Source organism: Pongo abelii, chromosome 21 (genome assembly GCF_028885655.2).
Source record: "Pongo abelii isolate AG06213 chromosome 21, NHGRI_mPonAbe1-v2.0_pri, whole genome shotgun sequence".
In the NCBI taxonomy this organism is placed as follows: Eukaryota; Metazoa; Chordata; class Mammalia; order Primates; family Hominidae; genus Pongo; species Pongo abelii.
Window position 1 is genome coordinate 56731043 of NC_072006.2, and position 21593 is coordinate 56752635.

The 21593-nt window shown below is 39.0% G+C and overlaps 1 long non-coding RNA gene across 1 annotated transcript in view; it reads left to right on the forward strand.

The window, feature by feature from the left end:
• Window positions 1-21593, forward strand: part of LOC129052149 (uncharacterized) — a 34807-nt gene that overhangs the window by 1664 nt on the left and 11550 nt on the right. Inside the window, exons 2-3 of the long non-coding RNA XR_008516994.1 lie at window positions 194-251; window positions 17965-18026. This is a non-coding gene — a long non-coding RNA (uncharacterized LOC129052149). The remainder of the gene's footprint in view (window positions 1-193; window positions 252-17964; window positions 18027-21593) is intronic.

Consider the following 21593-nt stretch of genomic DNA (forward strand, 5'->3'; position numbering starts at 1 on the left):
ACTGGCCCCGTGGCCTGTTGGGAACTGGGCTGCAGAGCAGGAGGTGAGTGGTGGATGAGAGAGAGAAGCTTCATCTGTACTTATAACCACTCCCCATCACTCACGTGAACTGCACATGTTAGGGATCTAGGTTGCCTGCTCCTCATGAGAATCTAATGCCTGATGATCTGTCACTGTCTTCCATCACCCTCAGATGGGACTGTCTAGTTGCAGGAAAACAAGCACAGGGCTCCCACTGATTCCACAATATGGTGAGTTGTATAATTATTTTATTATATGTTACAGTGTAATAATAATAGAAATAAAGTGCACAATAAATGTAATGCGCTTGCATCATCCTGAAATCATCACCTCCTCCATCCCCTGGTCCGTGGAAAAATTGTTTTCCATAACACTGGTCCCTGGTGCCAAAAAGGTTGGGAACACTGTTCTAGGTCACACAGGTCAGCCCTATTCAGTATGAGAGGGGACTACCTAAGCTAGGAATACAAGAAGGCAAAGATCACTGAGGCCATCATGGCAGCTGGTTACCACAAACAACTAGATTAGGGTTTTCTCTTATTGCTCTTGGTTAAGTTCAATATAAGAAAATAAAGAAAATTACATTTATATCTGCTATTGTAAGGTTTATATAATGAATATCTCTCAATAGGCTTGGGATGAGAGCTGGGTTATAGATAATTAGACAGTGAGTACGTCTTCTAATGAGATTCTGCTGTGAAAGTTCTGTATGTTTTTGTGATGACTGGATTCATATATTTTGCTAGGTAAGCAAGGATACATTTTGCATCGTGTTTATGTATTTTCAGAGCTTATTCTATCAGACTATCTCACTATTTTATAAATATGGGCCTTAGAATCTATAAGCAAAGACAGAACCCTGCTCATCATAATTTCTGGCACCATCTCTACAAATAAATGATTGATCAATTAACTCCTGAAATTCCCATATTATAGAGCTGGGCCCAGGTAATTTATCTTGAAAAATTTTCACCACAGGTGTTACTGTCACCCAGTGCAGCAGTTGTAAAAAATCTCAATGATGCATTTGTGAATCATTTGGGTTTAAGCAATGAGCATCACAGTGAACTCACGGGAAAATATTAATTGCAAAATGTGCCCCCAAGTAGCTAAGTAAATTAACTTGCTGCATGGGATTATAGGTGTTAAACCAATTAAAGTTTAGAGAGCATCTGCTACAAATAATGATTTTTCTTTTCAAAGTAGTTAATATTGAGGCATTTCTAAAAGTAGCTAAACAGCTGGACTAATAGTCTATTTAGATGGATTCAAACTTGTGTCAAGAAATTACCATCAAAGGGTTTAGAAGACCCTTGTCCTCATCTGTACTGTAGCATTTATTCATTCTTCCAACCAATATTTATTGAGGACTCACCACGTGTCAGGCATTGCACACAGGAGTATTGATATGGTCTGGAGTTGTGTCCCCTCCCAAAGCTCAGGTTGACTTGCCATCCCCAGTGTTGGAGGAGGGGCCTGGTGAAAGGTGATTGGATCATGGGGGTGGATTTCCCCCTTGCTGTTACCGTGACAGTGAGTTCTCACAAGATCTGCTTGTTGAAAGTGTGTGGCACCTTCCCCTACTCTCTCTTCCTTCTGCTCTGGCCACGTAAGATGTGCCTGATTCCCATTTGTCTTCTGCCATGTTTGTAAGTTTCCTGAGGCCTCCCCAGCCATGCTTCCTATACATAGCCTACAAAACTGTGGGCCAATTAAACCTCTTTTCCTTACAAATTATCCAGTTTCAGGTGTTTCTTTATAGCAGTGCAAGAACAGACTAATACAAGTATGCATACAGAGTCCTAAAATAACTTCATATAATTAGAATAATTGGGACAAAATTTATTTTAAAATAAGAGGGTAGCAGGAGTATGGAAGAGAGCTGTAACAAAACTCTTTTCTTTTAAACTGCTTGACATTATTTGGTTCAACATGAACCCACTCCTGATAATTCTTTCTATTAGTTTTTAGGAAAATGCAAACCTACCTACATACATACAAGTGTGTGTGTTTATAGTGTCTCTTCCAGATTGCCGTGAGCATGCATGCATTAGTTTTGTGAAATATTAGAAAAATAGAAAAAAATTAGAAAGACTACAAGAATATTTACCCATAATATCACCATATAGCCATTGTTAACATTTTATTTTATCTCTATTACAGGTTTTTTCTATCTCCATAGAAATGCATAACATTTAATGAAATTGGCATCATACTAAATTTATTACTTCGTGAGCTGTTTTTAAAATCAATAGCCATGATAATTCTCCAGTGTCATTAAATAGACTTAGGATATTTTAAATGTTCTCATTCGCTAATTTTGTTGGTTGTTGCCAGGTCCTCACTGTTATAAGTAATACTGCAATAAATGTTTTTGGAAGTAATCCTTGCTTGTGTTGGACACACATAAGTTTCTAGGAGTGGATATTAATATTTTAATATGTTTTAAGAACAGTGATAATTCTGATTCCAATTTATACTTCCATCAGCAGAGCATGAGTGCCTGTCTCATAGTGACACCCTCACCAATAATAAATATCATCTTTTATCTTCATACTTGCCAATTTTATTCACATTCTTTTACTTCACAATTATTGAGTATAAAGTTGAACTTTTTTTTCATTTTTATTGGCCACATATTTTTTCTATTATAAAGCGTCTGCTCATGTTCTTTGCTCATTTTTCAAAGGGAGGCATTCTTTTACTTATTAATGATTAATAAGAATATCTTTTTTGATAAGATCATAACTTTTATCACATATATTGCAATATCAGGTAATACCTGGCCACTTGCCTTTTATTTTTACTTATGGTATTTTTGACATATATGTAATTAAACATGTTTAACTAAGTTATACAATTGTATATCTAAAAATAAACATAACTTAATTAAATTATAAGTAAAAAAATTCAACTTTATTTTGTTGCATGGATCTAACTTGAAATTGTCTCTTCTTCCCAACTCCTCCAGACCCATTTATTGAATGATTTATAATTTCACATGGACTTAATTGTTGCCTCATTGTACCCCATAAACTGTTACCTTGAATTAGTCTTTGTGCTCACTTATCAGTTTTCTATTTAAAAAAATGTCCAGTCTTTGCTTATTTGCTTATTCTTTTAGTCTGTTTTCACTGGGCTCAGAGACCTACTCAGATTAAGCCAGAAAGGAGGAATTTATTAGCAGAATGAATATGGTTTGATGTTGGAACTGAATGGGTCTGGACCACTCTTCTGTTTCTCTTGTGGGATCGTGGTCCATCTTTTGACTCCATAGCCCTTACCTCTGCCTATGGTTTGCCTGCTCACTCACAATATTTGCTGTTTCTCAGCTTATAAAGAGGCACCATCTTGACCTATATTGGATTGGAGAACTGATAGCAACAGGAGAGGGAGTGGTGAGATGTATCAGGAGTTTATTACAGCTTCTGGAAGGAGATGACCATGCGTTGGACCAGATGGCAGCCATAGAGAGAAGTGCTGGCAGGATTTGAGATGTATTTTGAAATTTGAAACTTGAGGCATATCCTGGCGAGGCTTGCTGAGAGATACTACATGGAGGTTGAGGGAAAGGGATGGATTAAGATCTTTAAAAATTCTAAAAGTAATGTCTATTCATTGTAGAAAATTGGAAAATATAATGAAAGCACAAAATTTTTATAAATCTCTAATCCCATTATAAACGTCTCAAGCTTTGATATATCAATGGAAATAGAATTACCTTTCTACCTCTTGGCCTGGATTAATTTAAACCAAATATGGAGGGTGGATTTAGGGTGACTTCCCTTACAATACAAGATACATACCATTTACAAAACCCACTTTTGAAAGACAACTTGAAAAAGCAGGTGATCATTCTGTAAGAGGTTGAAACTAAGGTAGAATGTGGAGCTAAAGGTGCACCAGGAGAGATCTATGTACTTATGAAGATACTGTGGCCAGAAGAAATGAGTTTTCAAATATGGATCCATGGTTGAAGGTTTCAGTTGTATATGCACCTATGCCCTGTGTTGATTGTTTTGATGAAACTTTTCTTACCTGGGCTGCTCTATAGAAAGCTCACAAGTGAATGGCAACCAGGATTTCTTTTTTTTTTTTTTTTTTTTGTTGAGACAGAGTCTCGCTCTGTCACCCAGGGTGGAGTGCAGTGGCGTGATCTCAGCTCACTGCAACCTCCGCCTCCCGAGTTCAAGTGATTCTCTTGCCTCAGCCTCCCAAGTAGCTGTGACTACAGGTGCATGCCTCCATGCCGGGCTAATTTTTTGTCTTTTTAGTAGAGACGGGGTTTCACGTGTTAGCCAGGATGGTCTCGATCTCCTGACCTCATAATCCTCCCACCTCAGCCTCCCAAAGTGCTGGGATTACAGGCGTGAAGGATTTCTTAATTTAATGTTGTTTGGCTAACACTAATGAGGTTAAGTAATTTACTTACATCTATCTCTGTATCTTTCTATACATTTCTATTTCAATATTAATATAATTGTGTGTGCATGTGTGTGTGTGTGTGTATGTGTGTGTTAAAGCCAGCATTTCTCATCAACATTATATCACAAGTATTTTCTAGCCAGCATTTCTCATCAATATTATATCACAGATATTTTCTAACTGATCGTTTCTGGCATATTCTCAACATTTATTCTGTATCCAGTCAATTTACTAAACTTTCATTTCTAACTTTTTTAATTGATCCTTTTGAATTTTCTAGAGAATAGTCATATAATCTGCCAATACTTTCATCTTCTACTTTCAAATAATTATGCTTATCATTATTTTCTAATCTAACTTTAGTAGCCACATTTCAGAAAAAAATGTTTAATAATATTATTAAGAAGAGATCCTTTTTTTGGGGTCCTGCTTCTGGTTTTAATGGAACTGCTGTTAGAGTTTTAAAAGTATGGTCTTGTCTGTTGATTTGAGATAGATATTCTTATGTTTTAGAAGTTGACTTTTATCTCAAGCTTATTAGGAGTGTTTTGTTATTATTAAATCAGAGATTTATCTTGAATTTTATCTAATACTTTTCAGATTAAGATGAGTAAGATTATGATGTTTTTCTGGTTTACAGTCATATTTTAGATTTATTTTGAGCTCCAATAAGAAGGCTTTTTGGAAAGTAATAATTTTTATTTTAAGTACATAAATTTATTTGTAAAATATTAATTGACTATGTTTTACACTTCAGACCTTGTGGTGAGTACCTAGAATACAATAGTGAATGAAGTAAACATTATTCCTTCCCTAATGGATTTAATAATCTAGAGGGGAAAACAGGGGAATAAAGGTATAATTTTTGAGTTTGCTGCTTTCTTAGACATGATTTCCGGTGGTCAAAATTCTTTTAAGAATAGAGTTCTAATTTTAAAATGGGAGACAGTGGGGCTGATAAGATTTAACGCAGAGAATCTTGCTTTTAAAGCAAGTGGTTTTAGGAATGAACTCATCTTATGATGGAAAATACCTATTTAAATTTAAATTAAACATTTTCAGAAACATATTTATGACTCTAGGAAAGGCAATGCAATCCAAAGCTCATTATTTCAATGATGTTCAAGGCTCATTGATTTCAACCAAGTTAGCATTCCTGTTTTGATGCTTTGGCTAACTCTGCTTATGATCCTGTTGAAAGTAGACATATCTCAAGAAAAAGAGGTTTTAGTATTTTTAATGCAAGTGATTTTTCCATTAAGATATGACTCTCATTCCTAGATCCTACTATGACAGACACTGATGGTTGCCTGGACATTACCCATGTTTCCTTCTTATATACTAATAAAATTCTAATTGTCTTTGGAGAGGAAATATACTCAACTAAAATACTCAAATCTAATACTTCCTTGCAGCTAGGGATGGCCAATTAACCCAGTTTTATCTAATGAGCTGTAAGCAGAAGGGCTTCTAAGAAAAATTTTGAAGAAAATATTTAGACTTGGATGGCACATCATTTTGGCCGCTTGCCTTTCCCGTTGTTTTCTTTCTTTTCCTAGAAGACAAAACACTATGCTCAGAGGTTCAGCAGCCATATTGTGATCCTAAGAATAAAACATTCACTCTACTAATGAAAAACTGGGGTGTAGAAGAACCTTGATCTTTGCCGATTCACATATGCAGCTAAAGCAGCTCAGAATTGCTTATCTCTGGATTTCTTGTTACTCGAAAAAGGTGGACCCATATGTTATTTGAGCTTTTTGATACTTGAAGCCAAACATGTCTTAACCAACACACAGGTAGTGTTTAAAAATAAAAGGAAGAAAAATGTCCTGCCACAGGATGGAACTAGCTCCATCAGGACAAATTTTGTTAACTAAATTGACAGTACAGCAGTCCTTCCTTATCCAAAGAGGATACATTCCAAGACCCCAAGTGGATGTGTGAGACCACAGGTAGTACTAAAGCCTAGAGAGTCTATGGTTTTTGATCTGATAACTGAGATGGCTACGAAGTGACTAAAGGGTGGAATACACTGGACAAAGGGATGGTTCACATCACAGGTGGAACAGAATGGGAAGGTCAGAGATTTCATCATGCTATTGAGCATGACATACAACTTAAAATTGATGAATTATTTATTTCTGGAATTTTCCATTTAATATTTTTGGGTCAAGGTTGATCACAGATAACTGAAACCGTGGAAAGTAAAACTAGGGATGAAGGGGAACTGCTGTTTAAGAGCACAGATTTTCAAAGTGCATGCTCCTGGCACTCTTTGTAACGTTTTGAGGAATATTGGGAGGAAATAGAAGGAACCCTAGGGATCTATGCCATTATTTGAAAACAGAAACTCATCTGGCCCGAGATGAAGGGGCAAGGTTAACATGATGCTTTGTACTTAGTGCCTTATGAATAAACTTCTACTGCTGATCATACGAGCAGTTCACCTGTAAGTCCTAATAACCCCAGCTTCAAAGGCTCGTCCCATTGAAAAGGAATTTCCCCGCCTCTGCAATTCAAATGAAGTAAATACTCACTGAACTGTAGACACCTCCTGCTGCTTTTGACTTTCATCTTAAAAAAAGCAGGAGACAGTATTATGCATTGTAGATCTAAAAATTCATTTGTGAAAGGAGAATCTTCCTTTTAAAAGGTGACTGTTATTAATTGCAGTTTTATAATTGATCCTTTAAGGAACACAAATGAGTTTTAAATGTTCTCTTTCAGTGCACCTCAATGGGTGGAAGGCTGTATTGTCTGGGATATCACAGGTAGAACCTTAAGTCTTGGCCTTGTAGAAATCAGGCCAAGATGAAACTGTCTTTTGTGACAAAATTCAACAGTCTGCCTTAGACAAAAATCAAACAAATCATGAATTATTGCTGATTTGGATGTTTGTCCCCTCCAAATCTCATGTTGAAATGTGGTTCCCAGTGTTGGAGGTGGGACCTGGTGGGAAGTGATTGGATGATGGGGGTGGATCCCTCATGAATGGTTTAGTGCCATCCCCTTGGTGATAAGTGAGTTCTCGCTCAGTTCGTGTGAGACCTGGTTGTTTCAATGAGTCTGAAAAGAGTGGGGCCTCCCATGTGTTTCTCTTGTTCCAGGTCTCACCATGTGATACATTGGCTCCCAGTCACCTTCTGCCATGATTGTAAGCTTCCTGAGGCCCTCACCAGAAGGTGAACAGATGCTGGCACTATGTTTCCTGTACAACCTGTAGAACTATGAGCTGATAAAACCACTTTTATTTACAAATTACCTAGCCTCAGGTATTTCTTTCCTTTGCTTTTTTTTTTTTTTTTTTTGAGACGGGATCTCACTCTGTTGCCTAGGTTGGAGTGCAGTGGTGTGATCTTGGCTCACTGTAGCCTCCACCTCCTGAGTTCAAGCAATTCTTCCACATCAGCCTCCCGAGTAGCTGGGATTACAGGTGCCTACCACCACACCTGGCTAACTTTTGCATTTTTAGTAGAGATGGGGTTTCACCATGTTGGCCAGGCTGGTCTTGAACTCCTGACCTCAGGTGATCCACCCGCCTCGGCCTCCCAAAGTGCTGCAATTATAGGCGTGAGCCACTGTGCCTGGCCAGGTATTTCTTCATAGTAGTGCAAGAATGGACTAATACAATTACTAAGTCAGCTTCTTATAATTCTTAACAATTGCTCTTGGTTTTCATGGTCATGAAACCGACTTTCTTTCCTTTTTTTTTTTTTTTTTTTTAGACGGAGTCTCACTCTGTCGCCCAGACTGGAGTGTAGTGGCGCCATCTCGGCTCACTGCAAGCTCTGCCTCCTGGGTTCATGCCGTTCTCCTGCCTCAGGCTCCCGACTTCCTTAATTCTTCCTTCCTATGAAGAGGAGACTGACAGTTTGCTCAGTCCTGGGCTACATGGCCATTCTGTCCATAGCATGCATCTAGGATAGAGTGAGCACCAGCAAAAAATGTCTTAGCTGAACATCTCTTTCAGTCAAATTAAAAAGTTTCTTATAAACAAAATGTAACCATGGCCATGAGAATCTCCTTAGCAGTTCTTTATCTTTCTATGGGCAGAGACAGGATAATTTTTACAAGAAAGATGAAAGAGATCCAGATGTTCTCTCCCCAGAATAGTGTCTTATAAAAATGAGTTTTCAGGCTGTTTAGATTATTAGCATGTCGTAGTGGAACTAAAAATCTCTTAACTCATCACAAGGGCCAGACCTTCAGGATGATACTGGGAATTTCTCAATGTTATTGGCAAGAAAAGCATTCAGTGAAAATAAAGGTTTACAAAGTAAGAAAGGGAACTCCTAGTTGTTGGGCACTTGCCCTGTTATAGGCACTCAGTAACATGCTTTCAGCTATTTATCCACACAACAACACTGTGAAAAAGGTAAGGTGTCACTCTTTAATAATGGCAACATGGGCCGGGCATGGTGGCTCATGCCTGTAATCCCAACACTCTGGGAGGCCGAGCCAGGTGGATCATGAGGTTAGGAGATCGAGACCATCCTGGCTAACACGGTGAAACCCCGTCTCTACTAAAAAATACAAAAAATTAGCTGGGCGTGGTGGCAGGTGCCTGTAGTCACAGCTACTTGGGAGGCTGAGGCAGGAGAATGGTGTGAACCTGGGAGCTTGCAGTGAGCCGAGATCATGCCACTGCACTCCAGCCTGGGCGATAGAATGAGACTCCGTCTCAAAAAAAAAAAAAAAAAAAAAAAATAATGGCAACATGGAAGCTCAGGGTCACAGCTAGTACACAGCTGAGTTCATGTCCAAAGGTGGGTGTGATTACAAAATCACATTCTTCCATCAAGCCTTCTTGGCTTAGTCTCATTGTAGACATCGCAGCCTAGTTGGAGATATGCATATAAACATATGAAATGTCAAATAACAACATAAAAACAAGGATATTATGTTGCAGCATGTGATTAATTGGCAAATGAGTGTTAGGAATTGTGAGTTTGTCATGAACTACAGTAACCTAGAAAGGCCTGGCCTCTGTGTAGGACTTAGATAGGTTAAAATGAAAACCAGACAGTCATAAAGGTGTGAATCCTGCATATAGTAAGGAAAATATGTGATCAATGTATTGTTAGTGGATCAGTTTGGCTTTAAAAAGTTTATGACGGAGCTCAAAGGTAGACTTCAGCCTTGAATTTCAGGCTCTCTAGACCCTCATTCAGTAGGTCAGTGTTACTCTTACTGAGGTCAGTGGACTGCCCTTCCTAACATCTTGGGGGTCCTAGCACTTATTGTCAGGACTCCTAAGTTCTCTATGAAACTTTGCTTTAAAATTTTTGATAAAAATTAGAAAACATTATGAGCATACTATGGAAATCAACCCTGTAACTGTGCAGTATCGTGTGGTGGTCTTACCAAGTGAAGGCTAAATGATATCCCGGCAGATGAATGCATAAAGATCTCACCATTGTTTACACAGAGAAAACGTGTGCAAATTGAACCTGCTCATATCATCCATTAGGCTGGATATACTAGACCTCCTCTGTACAGTGAATGTCCATCCATGTGAGTGGATCTCGTGACTTGAAGCCCTGCAGTGTCAGAAAGGGTAGCTGTTAGTGCCCAATAGAGAAATAATCTGCTTCTGGGACAGATACTGTTCGTGTCCCCTCCACCCCACCCTACTGGCACCAACTATTCTTGTATGTGGCTCTGCATCCACCTGCAAGCCCCTCTGATTCTTCACCTAGGGGCTTTCTCTTGGTAGGCATGTGTTTGGGGCAGGCCAGATGTGTTAATTTTGGGAGCATCCATTCACCAATGACAAATGGGAGTTGGAGAAAAAATACCCCAGCTTCCTCGCCTCTTGGGTGGGTGAATTCTGCGGCATGCTCACATTGTCTTCCAAAGTTCTCAGGAGCACTGAGTCCCAGTGGCCTGGAGCTGTCACTTGCTTATTAATGCATGCTGCATTGGCCTTTCTTTCTTGATATTGCTTCCTCACATTGCTTAGCAGTATGAACATTATTTCCCAGATAAAACCCTCTATCCAAGTATTTGTCTCAGGTTTGCTTTTGAGGAAACCTAGCCTAAAAGCCTTCCAAATATTCATTTGGTAAAGATTTGTATAACACAATGCCAGCCTTATCTTTATGTGAACAAAACAGTTGTGCAGTGTTATCAATGGATGCCTCAATACAACTGGCATGCAAGGATTATTCCCAGACAGACTTTTGGTTCTGATGATCCTGAATTAGAAAAAATGCAGTGATTAATACAATCTTATACAGCATGCTTGTGAGAGTGGCTATTCCTTACATTAGCATTATTAAAACTGAAATACAGAACCAGATTGAGTATTCAAACAAACTTGAGACTATATTCTTCCTCTATTAAGCCAAATATCAGTGATTTTGTTCCAGCAAAATAACATCATCTGTCACATTAAATTAATGTTGGGAATTTAAATTTTATTGGTTCTGTAGTTGTCCTTGGATATAATTTAAAAATTTATTCTAGATTTATAGTTATATCAAAGCTGTCAGAATAAAGAGTTTATGACTAGTTTTATATTTATACATATTGAAATTAAATTACAATGAATTTTTAACATTACATTGAGGGTCCATAAAATATACGTGTGTGTGTGTGTGTGTGTATGTATCTATATACAAATATATATATTTACACATATATACACACACACATATACATATATGCACACACACACACATATATATCTTTTAACCTCTTTAATAAGAGAAACTCCTCAGGCCTAAAGAAAAACTTCTTTAGGTGACTGGGAGACACTGAAAGGTTTCCGTCACTGAGGTGACCTCATGAAAGTGGTGTTTCAGGACAAATTAATGGAAAATGAATTTAAATCAAGATCTTAGAATATAGTAGACAGACAATACTATTTGCTGAATAAATGAATTAAATAAAAGTAAACTGAGTTAGAATTCTGTTGCAGCAAACTATAAAATAGAACATACGTATGTAACCTAGAGTGCTGGAATTAGAAAACAGAGACTTAGAGAACCTTGTGATTATATACGGGACATGCATTGTTTCCAGCTCTGTCAAAGCAGAACTCTGAGACAAGGGTTCATGTACAAGTAACTTATTAGGCATGTGACTCCAGGAGAAACCGATAAAATGTCAGCCAGGTGTGGTGGCTCATTCCTGTAATCCTGGCACTTTGGGAGGCTGAGGTAGAAGGATTGCTTGAGCCCAGGAGTTCAAGGCCAGCTTGGGCAATGTAGCGAGACACTGCCTCTACAAAAAATTTAAAAAGTTAGCTGGAAATGGTGGCACACACCTGTAGGCTGAGGCTGAAGGATTGCTTCAGCCCAGGAATTCAAAGCTGCAGTGAGCGATGATGGTGCTATTGCACTCCAGCCTAGGCAACAGAGTGAGACTCTTTCTCTAAACAACAACAACAACAACAACAAAACAACAACAAGTGAGTGAAGCAGACAGGGAGGGGGAGGAGGCCAAGCAAAGGTGTGATTTTAGGCAAAGTTCCCAGAGAGTAGCTTAAGCCTAATCCTGCAGAGAAACTCAAATGGAGGTGATACCTCCAAGTCGATCCCAGCTTGAGCCAAGGGAGCTGGGCTTTCCTACCCCTGCACCAGCCAGTCACTGGCCAAGGGCTGCCATGTGAGGTACAAACTTCCAGGGCTTCCAGCTTTCTGTAGTCAGAGAGCAGTCTTACAGAGAGAGAGTAGCAGGTGACAGCCTAGCAGCAGAAGCACCCATAAGCTGGGGGAAGCGTGCACAGGAATGATAAAAGCAGCAGTATGGAGTATGGAGTGGTATGGAGTATGGAGACACAACAGTGTTGACCATCAAAACTAAGCAGTCGAAGGTGATTTGAGGGCTCTGACCTGTGATGTGGCCAGTGGATGTCTCCATTAACAGAAGAAAGGAATTTGATCAAAACCACAACATAATACCATCTTATCCCCCCAAGAATGGCCATAATAAAAAATAAAAAAAAAATAGATGTTGGCATGGATGTGGTAAAAAGGGAACACTTCTACACTGCTGGTGGGAATGTAAACTAGTACAACCACTATGGAAAACAGTGTGGAGATTCTTTAAAGAACTAAAAGTAGACGTACCATTTGATCCAGCAATCCCACTCCTGGGTCTCTACCCAGAGGAAAAGAAATCGTTATATGAAAAAGATACTTGCACGTGCATGTTTATAGCAGTACAATTTGCAATTGCAAAAATATGGAACCAGCCCAAATGCCTATCAAACAATGAGTGGATAAAAAACTGTGGTATATATACATGATGGAATACTACTCAGCCATAAAAGGGAATTAATGGCATTCGCAGCAACCTGGATGGGATTGGAGACTATTATTCTAGGCGAAGTAATTCAGGAATGGAAAACCAAACATCGTATGTTCTCACTCATAAGTGGAAGCTAAGCTATGAGGATGCAGAGGCATAAGAATGATACAATGGACTTTGGGGACTCGGGGAAAAGGGCAGGAGGGGGTGAGGGATAAAAGGCTACAAATTAGGTTCAGCGTACACTGCTCAGGTGATGGGTGCACCATAATCCCACGAATCACTACTGAAGAACTTACTCATGTAACCAAACACGACCTGTTCCCCCAAAACCTATGGAAATTAGAAAAAAGAAGAAGAAAGGAATTTGAGAGGGGATTTGGGAAGGAGATGGAGAGTCACAGCCTTTGGATTTTTTTCGGGGAGTGAAACATCCTCTGGATCTATCTCCATGGCTGCAGCTCGTCTTCAAGCTGCCCTCCTGTGTTAGCCAGATCACAGTAACAGCTTCCTGTGTTTTCCTCAGCTTTGATGTTGTTGGGCCCTCCTGCCTTGTCTGTACACTACAGCTAGAATCATCTTCTTAAACCTCCAATCACATGATATTACTTCCTTGCTTTGAAATCCTTCAGCAACTTCCAGTTTCACCTTGAAGATCCCGAGTCACCATCAGCCTCTTCCACTCGGTTCTAGCCTCACTGGCTTTCTTTCTGCTCCCAAAAGAGGCCAAGTTCATCTCTGTGCCAGGGTCTTTGTACTTGCTTTTCCCTCTGACTGGAATGCTTTCCTGTTAGCCTCGCAAATGCCTGGTCTCTGCACATCCTTCGCTCAAACCTTCTCTTCTTGGAGAGGCTTTTTATGGGGGTTGTCAGTGCTGCTCACCATGCTTCTTTTCTGCATCGTCTGGGCATACAGTGGGGTAGACCTGCTGGCTCCCTTGTGTCCGGGTGGGGCTGGATGTCTGCTTCTGGCCAATGAGCTCTGAGTGCAAGTGACATGTATTAGTTTCAGGTTAGAGCATTTAACTGCTTGTGTGAGACCCTCCAGAGTTTTTTGCTTCTGCCTCAGGACAATACTGTGAGGTCCTGTAATAGCTACTGTGCCAGCCTGGGTCACTGTATCAGTCAAGAGTTTGATCTGGGAAGTAGAACCAGTTGGGTCATGTGGAGTAAGGGATTTATTAGAGGGATTAGAGCTTACACAGTTGTGGAAGTTGGTCAAGACATCTCTGGAAGATGGTTGCTTCTGTGAATGGGTTTGGGCCTGAAGTTTGTTGTAGGTGCATGAAGAAAAGCTGGATGTAAAGTGGGGAAGAACAGAGATAATTGGATGCTCTGAGGATGGCCTGGAACCCATGTCTGTCTCTCACCACCTCCATGCTCAGTGATACTGGTGACCTGCAGAAGGAGCTGGTCTCCAGTGCCGTGGCGCTGCAGGTGCATCTGGTTCAGGACCCTAAAAATGCTGAATAAGGACACTCAGTGGGTTCCTCACATCTGCTGTCTAGATTTCACATGTTTGCCTGTGGCCAGCTGTAATCTGCAACTACACACACAAAAAAACTCTAAGAAATGTAGTTCCAGATAAAATAATTTGCAGAGTACAAAACTACGATAGTCTCGAGTGACTACAATGAGTAGAGTTTCCCTAACAACTTCGGATGGGCATGTAGCATGAAGGAAAGACCAACCTTTGCTGTTTTCAGCCTCTCATACCAGGGGGCTGTTTGTTACCACAGGATAACCTGGCAATTCTGACTATTACATCTTTCCTGGGCATTGTATGTAAAGAAGTGTATCATCCTCTCAAGTTGGTCTAGACTATGCCAAGCAGCTTCTTTCTTTCTTACTACTTACTTATTACTATCCAAAATTATCTTACTTATTTGTTTGCTTTTTAAAAAAAATGTCTTCTTCTCTTCAGTAGGCTCCATGAGGATAGGGACTGATGTGTCTTACTCACTGTTGCATCCCCAGTCCCTAGGATAGTACCTGGTTTCTAACAGGTGCTCAATAAATATTTGTGGGGTGAATGAATGAATCTAGAATGGTCTGTGCTTTTCCCTTGTACATAATGGGATGTTCTGTTTGTCTGTCTCTGTTGAAACATGAGCTCTTTAAATGCTGGAGCCTGTCTCCAGTGGATGTCTGATTCCTTCTACATAGAAGGATCTCATCTTTGTTGAAATTAACTTGAGGAAAAACAGAAAGGCTAGAGATGTAGATGCACAAATTATGCAAATGGAGGTGACAATGAAAACCATGGGGATTGTTGTGACTTTCAAGTTGCAGACATGATCAGAGGACTTAGGAACTCTTTTAAGGAATGCTTCAGCTTCTGTATAGAAGCCTGCCACCATGAGTGTCTGTGAACCTGATTTTTCTCTCCAGAAAACAAGCATTGCCAAATTGATGATGGAAAACTAAACATTTCAAGCTTTAACCTTCCAAACTCAAAGAGTTTTACACAATTGTTTACTTTTATGATAAAACTGAAGAAGTTAATTTTAAAATAGTACTACAAAATCCACGTAGCACCAAATATGGCCATGATAAAAAACAGAAATAATTTCTAAGTCCGAAAAGCAAGGATAATATTACCCCCCAGGCATATTGCCAGGTTTGTTATGGAGTTTCTCATGTTTTGACCTTTCCTTTTGCAGCTCATTGTAAGCCGATAAATACTTTATTGGCTAGTATTCAAGTACCCAAGAATACTTCTTCACTATGAATTACAAACAGGCTGGGTGCGGTGGCTCACACCTGTAATCCCAGCATTTTAGGAGGCTGAAGTGGGCAGATCACTTGAGGTCAGGAGTTCGAGACCAGCCTAGCCAACATGGTGAAACCCCCGTCTCTACTAAAAATACAAAAATTAGCGAAGTGTGGTGGTGCGCACCTGTAATCCCAGCTGCTTGGGAGGCTGAGGCAAGAGAATAACTTGGACCCAGGAGGCGGAGGTTGCAGTGAGCCGAAATTGCACCACTGTACTCCAGCCTGGGTGACAGAGTGAGACTGAGACTCCATCTAAAAAAATAATAATAATTAGGAGCAATGTTTTAGTTGCTATTTGCAATCAGCTTTTAACATATCTGGTCTAACTTTTCCCTGTTTCTCAAAGCAGTCTGCCTCTATTAAACACTTATATGTCTTTCATTGAAGTCTTTCCTCTAAAGCTCTGTATGCTGGTTTTTCCTGAGCAATCCTACTTTTTTAGTTCTCTTCAGAAGCATCATACCCTATCAGCATGTCTTTCTGTAATATTTTCAAACCAATATCCACTCATTGTCTCCCCTTAATTATTGTAACTATACTTTGATTTTTCTTTGGGGAACCACCTTCAGTTCACATTGCTTCTATTTTCTATTTTCTTTTTTTGGTGGAGGAGACAGGGTCTTCCTCTGTCACCCAGGTTGGAGTGCAGTGCTGTGTTCGTAACTCACTGCAGCCTTAACCTCCTGAGCTCAAGCAATCCTCCTGCCTCAGCCTCTTGAGTAACTGGGACCACAGGCATGCACCATCATTCCTGGCTAATTAAAAAAAGTTTTTTTTGTAGAGATGGAGTCTCGACATGTTGCCACATGCATGCAACTTGGTTCAAGTCTCTCAGATCATCATACTCCTCTGGCCACAACAATTGCTGTAAACATGGGCATCTGCTGCTCCTGATCAGAGACAATGAATTATGGTGTGATAAAGCCTATCTGGATACTTCTGGGAAAGGGACTTTGTTATTCCCTCAGCTATGCACTTGTGACGACATGCGCGGCTGTAGTCATCTTGTAGACATGAGAAGAGACCTTGCCTCAGAGTGGAGCCCCAAGGCAGACCTTTCCTTTTGCAGCTCATTCTAAGCTCATTCTCTCGCCATCTAAAGGTAGAGAGAGAGGTATCGGCACTTGGTACCATTATTTATGTCTTGATCAAATCATGCCTGAAGTTCCTACTTCTGGACTTTGCAGTAATATGGACCGATAAATTCCCATTATATTGAAGCCAGTTGGGTTGAGTTTCTGTTATTTGCAACCAAAGAATTCCTAAGTGATACACTGCTTAAGCAGTCAACCTTAGTTTTTACAGTGTAACCCAACATACGTAGGACACAATCAGCTCATCACAGGTGTGAGAATGAGTGGTGAGAAAATGGAAACTGAAAGCCAAGATGTGCAGTTGAAGAAAGGAAGAGAAATTTCAGATAGAAACCAAAGGAAGAAATAGGATCAGTGAAGACAGTGATTCTCAAACCAGGTTGTACATTGGAATAGCCCAAGGGTTTTTCATAACATTCCGGTCTGCATCCCATTCCCACGGATCGTGATTACATTGGTCTGGAGTGCAGCCTGGGCATCAGGAATTTTAAAAGTGACTGCAATGTTCAGGCAAAGTTGAGAAGCTCTGCTCTAGGAGATACTTGTGTCTGTTTTTAGGAAAAACATAAGAAGCCAGGGGAAAGGTAACAGCTGAAGAGGCAGTAGAAGGGCTAAGGAAGCTCGATTATGTAATTACCCAAATTTGTGCTGAAAAATACTGCAGTACTGAAATATTGAGCACCATATTGGTCACTGGTAGAAAAAGTAACTTGTATGCCTTGTGTTTTCTGAGGGCTATGCCAGTGAGCTTTTATCTTTGAGAATTCTATCACTGGACCCAGTCTTAAAAGAAACTCATATCCTAGTTAGAATGATTTGATCATTCTACCATTTTGCACACTTTTTTTCTCCTTTTATGCAATGAACAATCTTGAGTGATGGATTTTAAAAATAAAATGAGCAAAATCATGATCATTAGATTGAAGATTTAATAATAGACTCTAAAAAAGTCTTCTTGCTTTATTTTTAAATTCAGTGTTAGCTTTTTTCTTTAATCAGTGTTTTTGTAAGTCTTAAATTAGTCTCAGAATGTGTTTGAATTTATAAGACAATATCCACGTAAGCTGATCTAAACACAAGTGATTGATTTTGGGGTATAGACCATAACAACTCCCTTCCCTAAAGCTCTAAGGAGACAAAGATTCCTTGTTAGAATTAAAGAAGCAATTATTTTTAAAATAATAAAATAATAAAAGAATATATTTTCTGTGGAAAATACACAAAATTTTGATTAGTAAAAAGAAGAAAAATAATCGACCTAATCTCTAGCTCTTGAAAAATACCATAATGTAATACTATTTTTAACTTGCCTTTTCTGATTAATAATAGAGAACATACTTCTAGGTTACTTTCTATTTTGTAATGATTTTGCTGTTTTAAAAATGTTTTAGGTCTTTTTGTATATGGAAGAAAATTTTATACATGGAATTGAGAGAAAAGAACAAGGACAAAGGTAAAAATCACCTATAATTCCATCATACAAATAAATCACTTGGAAGTATAGAGAGTAATTTTTTTAGCATTATTTTTATTTTCTTCTGTAAAACAGGGATTGTTTGTACATCTTTTTTAGCATCCTGTATCTTTAACTTAACAATATATTGTGAACATGTTTCCAGGTTAAAATATTCTTTTTTATCAAATTTTAAAATTGAATGTGTATTATAGATGGGCCATAATTTTATTTACCCAATATCTGTCATTAAACATTTGGTTCTTTTCAGTATTTTGCCATTTAGTGTAATGTTGGAAATGAATATGTTTATAGTTAAGTAATTGTGCCCATTCAGTATAATTCCTTGTATGCATCCCAGAGGTGAAATTGCTGTATCAGAGGATTCAAAGGGGAAATTCTTTGACTTTGATGTGCAATTGTAGATTAGGCAAATAAGATGGTGAAGAGATTATCAACAGTGGAGATCATCAAAGGAGAAATGACGTATTTGTAACCTCTCAAATTAAGGGCATTTCCTCAGTATCATCAACTTCTTCCCATCCTTGGTTACCACATTGAGCTTACAGACCCCGAATCGATAGGCCCTAGCCCACTAACTTGCTTTCTTTTGCCCAAATATACCATGTATGTGTTTAGACCTCTGTGCTACTTTATTCCACCTCTGAGAGATAGCTTTTTCACTCTTTTTCATCCTTTTCATCTTTCAACACTCATTTCATGTATTATCTTTTCTGTGAAGCCCAGGCTAAAGTTAGTCAATAGCTCCATTGTCTTCTCACAGTTCTTGGCTCTCAGTTAGCAGAGCTCTTAGAATTCCATACTGTATATCTATTCATGTCTGTCTCTTCTAGAAAACATGAACTATGTCTTATTTTTTCTTGTCTCTGATGTGCCCATCAGTGATTAGGACTTTGCTTTCAATTGTGATCTTCAGTCTTTATTAGCTGCAACCCACAGTAAGAAACACATTTTACATCATGATATGTTATGTATGTTTAACACACACACACACACACACACACAACAAAAGTTTCATGGAATAAAATTTGCCATGACAGGATGTCATGCACTCATATTTTCTATTCTATTTGTCATTAAAAATGTTCTGGTCACAGTTCACCAAATCAGTTTACCTACTAATGAGTCATGATTCTCAGTTTGCAAAATTCTACTTAACATAAGCTCAAGTACTGTTTGTTAATCTGAATTGCAAAAACATTGGCTTATTTTGCAGCAAATCTCAGACATTATGTAATTTTATCTATACTCAATAGTGTTAAATGTATTAACATTGTTATGCAACAGATTTTTAGAGCTTTTCGTTTTGCAAAACTGAAACTCTATACACATTAACCACTACTTCCCCTTCCCCTCCCCTAGCCCTTGGCAACTACTTTTCTACTTTCTGGTTCTATGATTTTGACTACTTTAAATATTTCATATCAGTGGAATCATGTAGCATTTGTCCTTTTGTGACTGGGATTTCACTTAGAATAATGTCCTTGAGTTTCATCCATGTTGCAGCATGTGACCGGATTTCCTTCATATTTAAGGTTGCATAATATTCCATTGTATGTTTATAGCACATTTTCTTTATTCATCTATTGATGGACATTTGGGTTGCTTCCATTTCTTGGCTGTTGTGAATGCTGCTGCCGTGAACACGGGTGTACAAATATCTTTTCAAGATCCTCTTTTGAATTCTTTTGAGTATATCACCAGAAGTGGGATTACTGGATCATATGGTAATTCTGTTTTTAATTTTTTGAGGAACCTCTTTACTGTTCTCCATGATGACTACACCATTTTCCATTTCCACTCACAATGCACAAGGGTTTCAGTTTCTCTGCAACATCGCCAACACTTATGTTCTGTTCTTTTGACAGTGACCATCCTAATGGATGTGAGGTGATGTCTCACTGTGATTTTGATTTGCGTTCCTCTTATGATTAATGACGTGGAACATGTTTTCCTATGCTTATTGGCCATTTCTGTATCTTTGGAGAATTGTCTATTTATGTCCTTGACCCATTTTTAAATTGGGTTATTTTTGTTGTTTTCTCCTTGTTTCTTGATATATGTTCTAAATTGAATTATTAAACTGTGATTCAAGCATCTTACTTTGGCCTGTGAACCATTGTATTCTGTGACCTCTGGGTTAGCTTGCCTGGCAGTTTTCTTGGAGGTTTCTCTTGCATCACGGTAATTGCCCACACATCTTCTTCTTTTTTTGTTTTTTTAACTTTTAGATTCAAGGGTACATGTGCAGGTTTGTCATATAGGTACATCGCATGTCATGGAAGTTTGGTGTACAGATTATTTCATCACCCAGGTAATAGCATAGTACCTAATAGGTAGTTATTTGATCCTCTCCCTCCTCCCACCCTCCACCTTCAAGTAGGCCCTAGTGTCTGTTGTTCTCTTCTTTGTGTACACGTGTATTCAGTGTTTAGCTCTGACTTGTAAGTGAGAACAAGCAGTATTTGGTTTTCTGTTCCTGCATTAGTTCGCTTAGGATAATGGCCTCCAGCTCCATCCATGTTGTTGCAAAGGACATGATCTTGTTTTTTTTATGGCTATGTAGTATTCCATGGTGTATATGTACTACGTTGTCTTTATCCAGTCTACCATTGATGGACATTTAGGTTGATTCCATGTCTTTGCTGTTGTCCACACATCTGAGATGCAACCTAATTTTAAGATCATGCTTGTAACTTTTTTTTTTTTTTTAAATGCACTAATTCTGGACTCTGTCAGTTACTGGACTAATTTCCTCCCCACACCCACCTCTACTTCCCTTCTAAAACAATGCTAATTTTGTTCAGATGTCCATGCCTTCCACATTTGCTCAGTTGCCTCAAGGGAAGCCAACCCCACTCCAGTTTTTCAGTACACCCTGATTGGTGTTAAGAATTCCCATTCAGATTCCCCTTGCCAGTGACTGGCTTGGGGAAATGACCACTTGGTAAATCCTGGCTAATGAGTTGTGGAGGGAGATCTGCTGGGATTGGGGTTTTCTGGGAAAGTGTTGAGAAGAGAGACTGCACAGTAAGAGGAAGTCTCCCTTCTTTCCCTATGTATTGGGCCAGGAAGTGATGCATGCAGTTGCTACAGCCATCTTGCCAATAGCTCCAGGAGGATGTAGGGGGAGGACAGAGTCTACCTCGCTAATATAGACATCCCTAAGCTACTGAATCTACTACCCCAGAGCCCCCATTACCTCTTATCTTTGTGATGTTAAAGTTTTTCCTTCTTGAAACCAGTTTGTCTAAGTTTTCATTTCTTGCAAACGAAAGCATCTTTCATTGAATCACTTGCCAAAAGTTATAATTTAAATCACTTTAACGGTTCTTTATTTCTTTCTTTTTTTCTTTTTTTTTTTTGAGACGGAGTCTTGCTCTGTCTCCCAGGCTGGAGTGCAGTGGCACGATCTCAGCTTACTGCAACCTCTGCCTCCCGGGTTCAAGCAATTTTCCTGCCTCAGCCTCCTGAGTAGCTGGGACTACAGGCACATGCCACCATGTCTGGCCAATTTTTTGTATTTTTAGTAGAGACGGGGTTTCA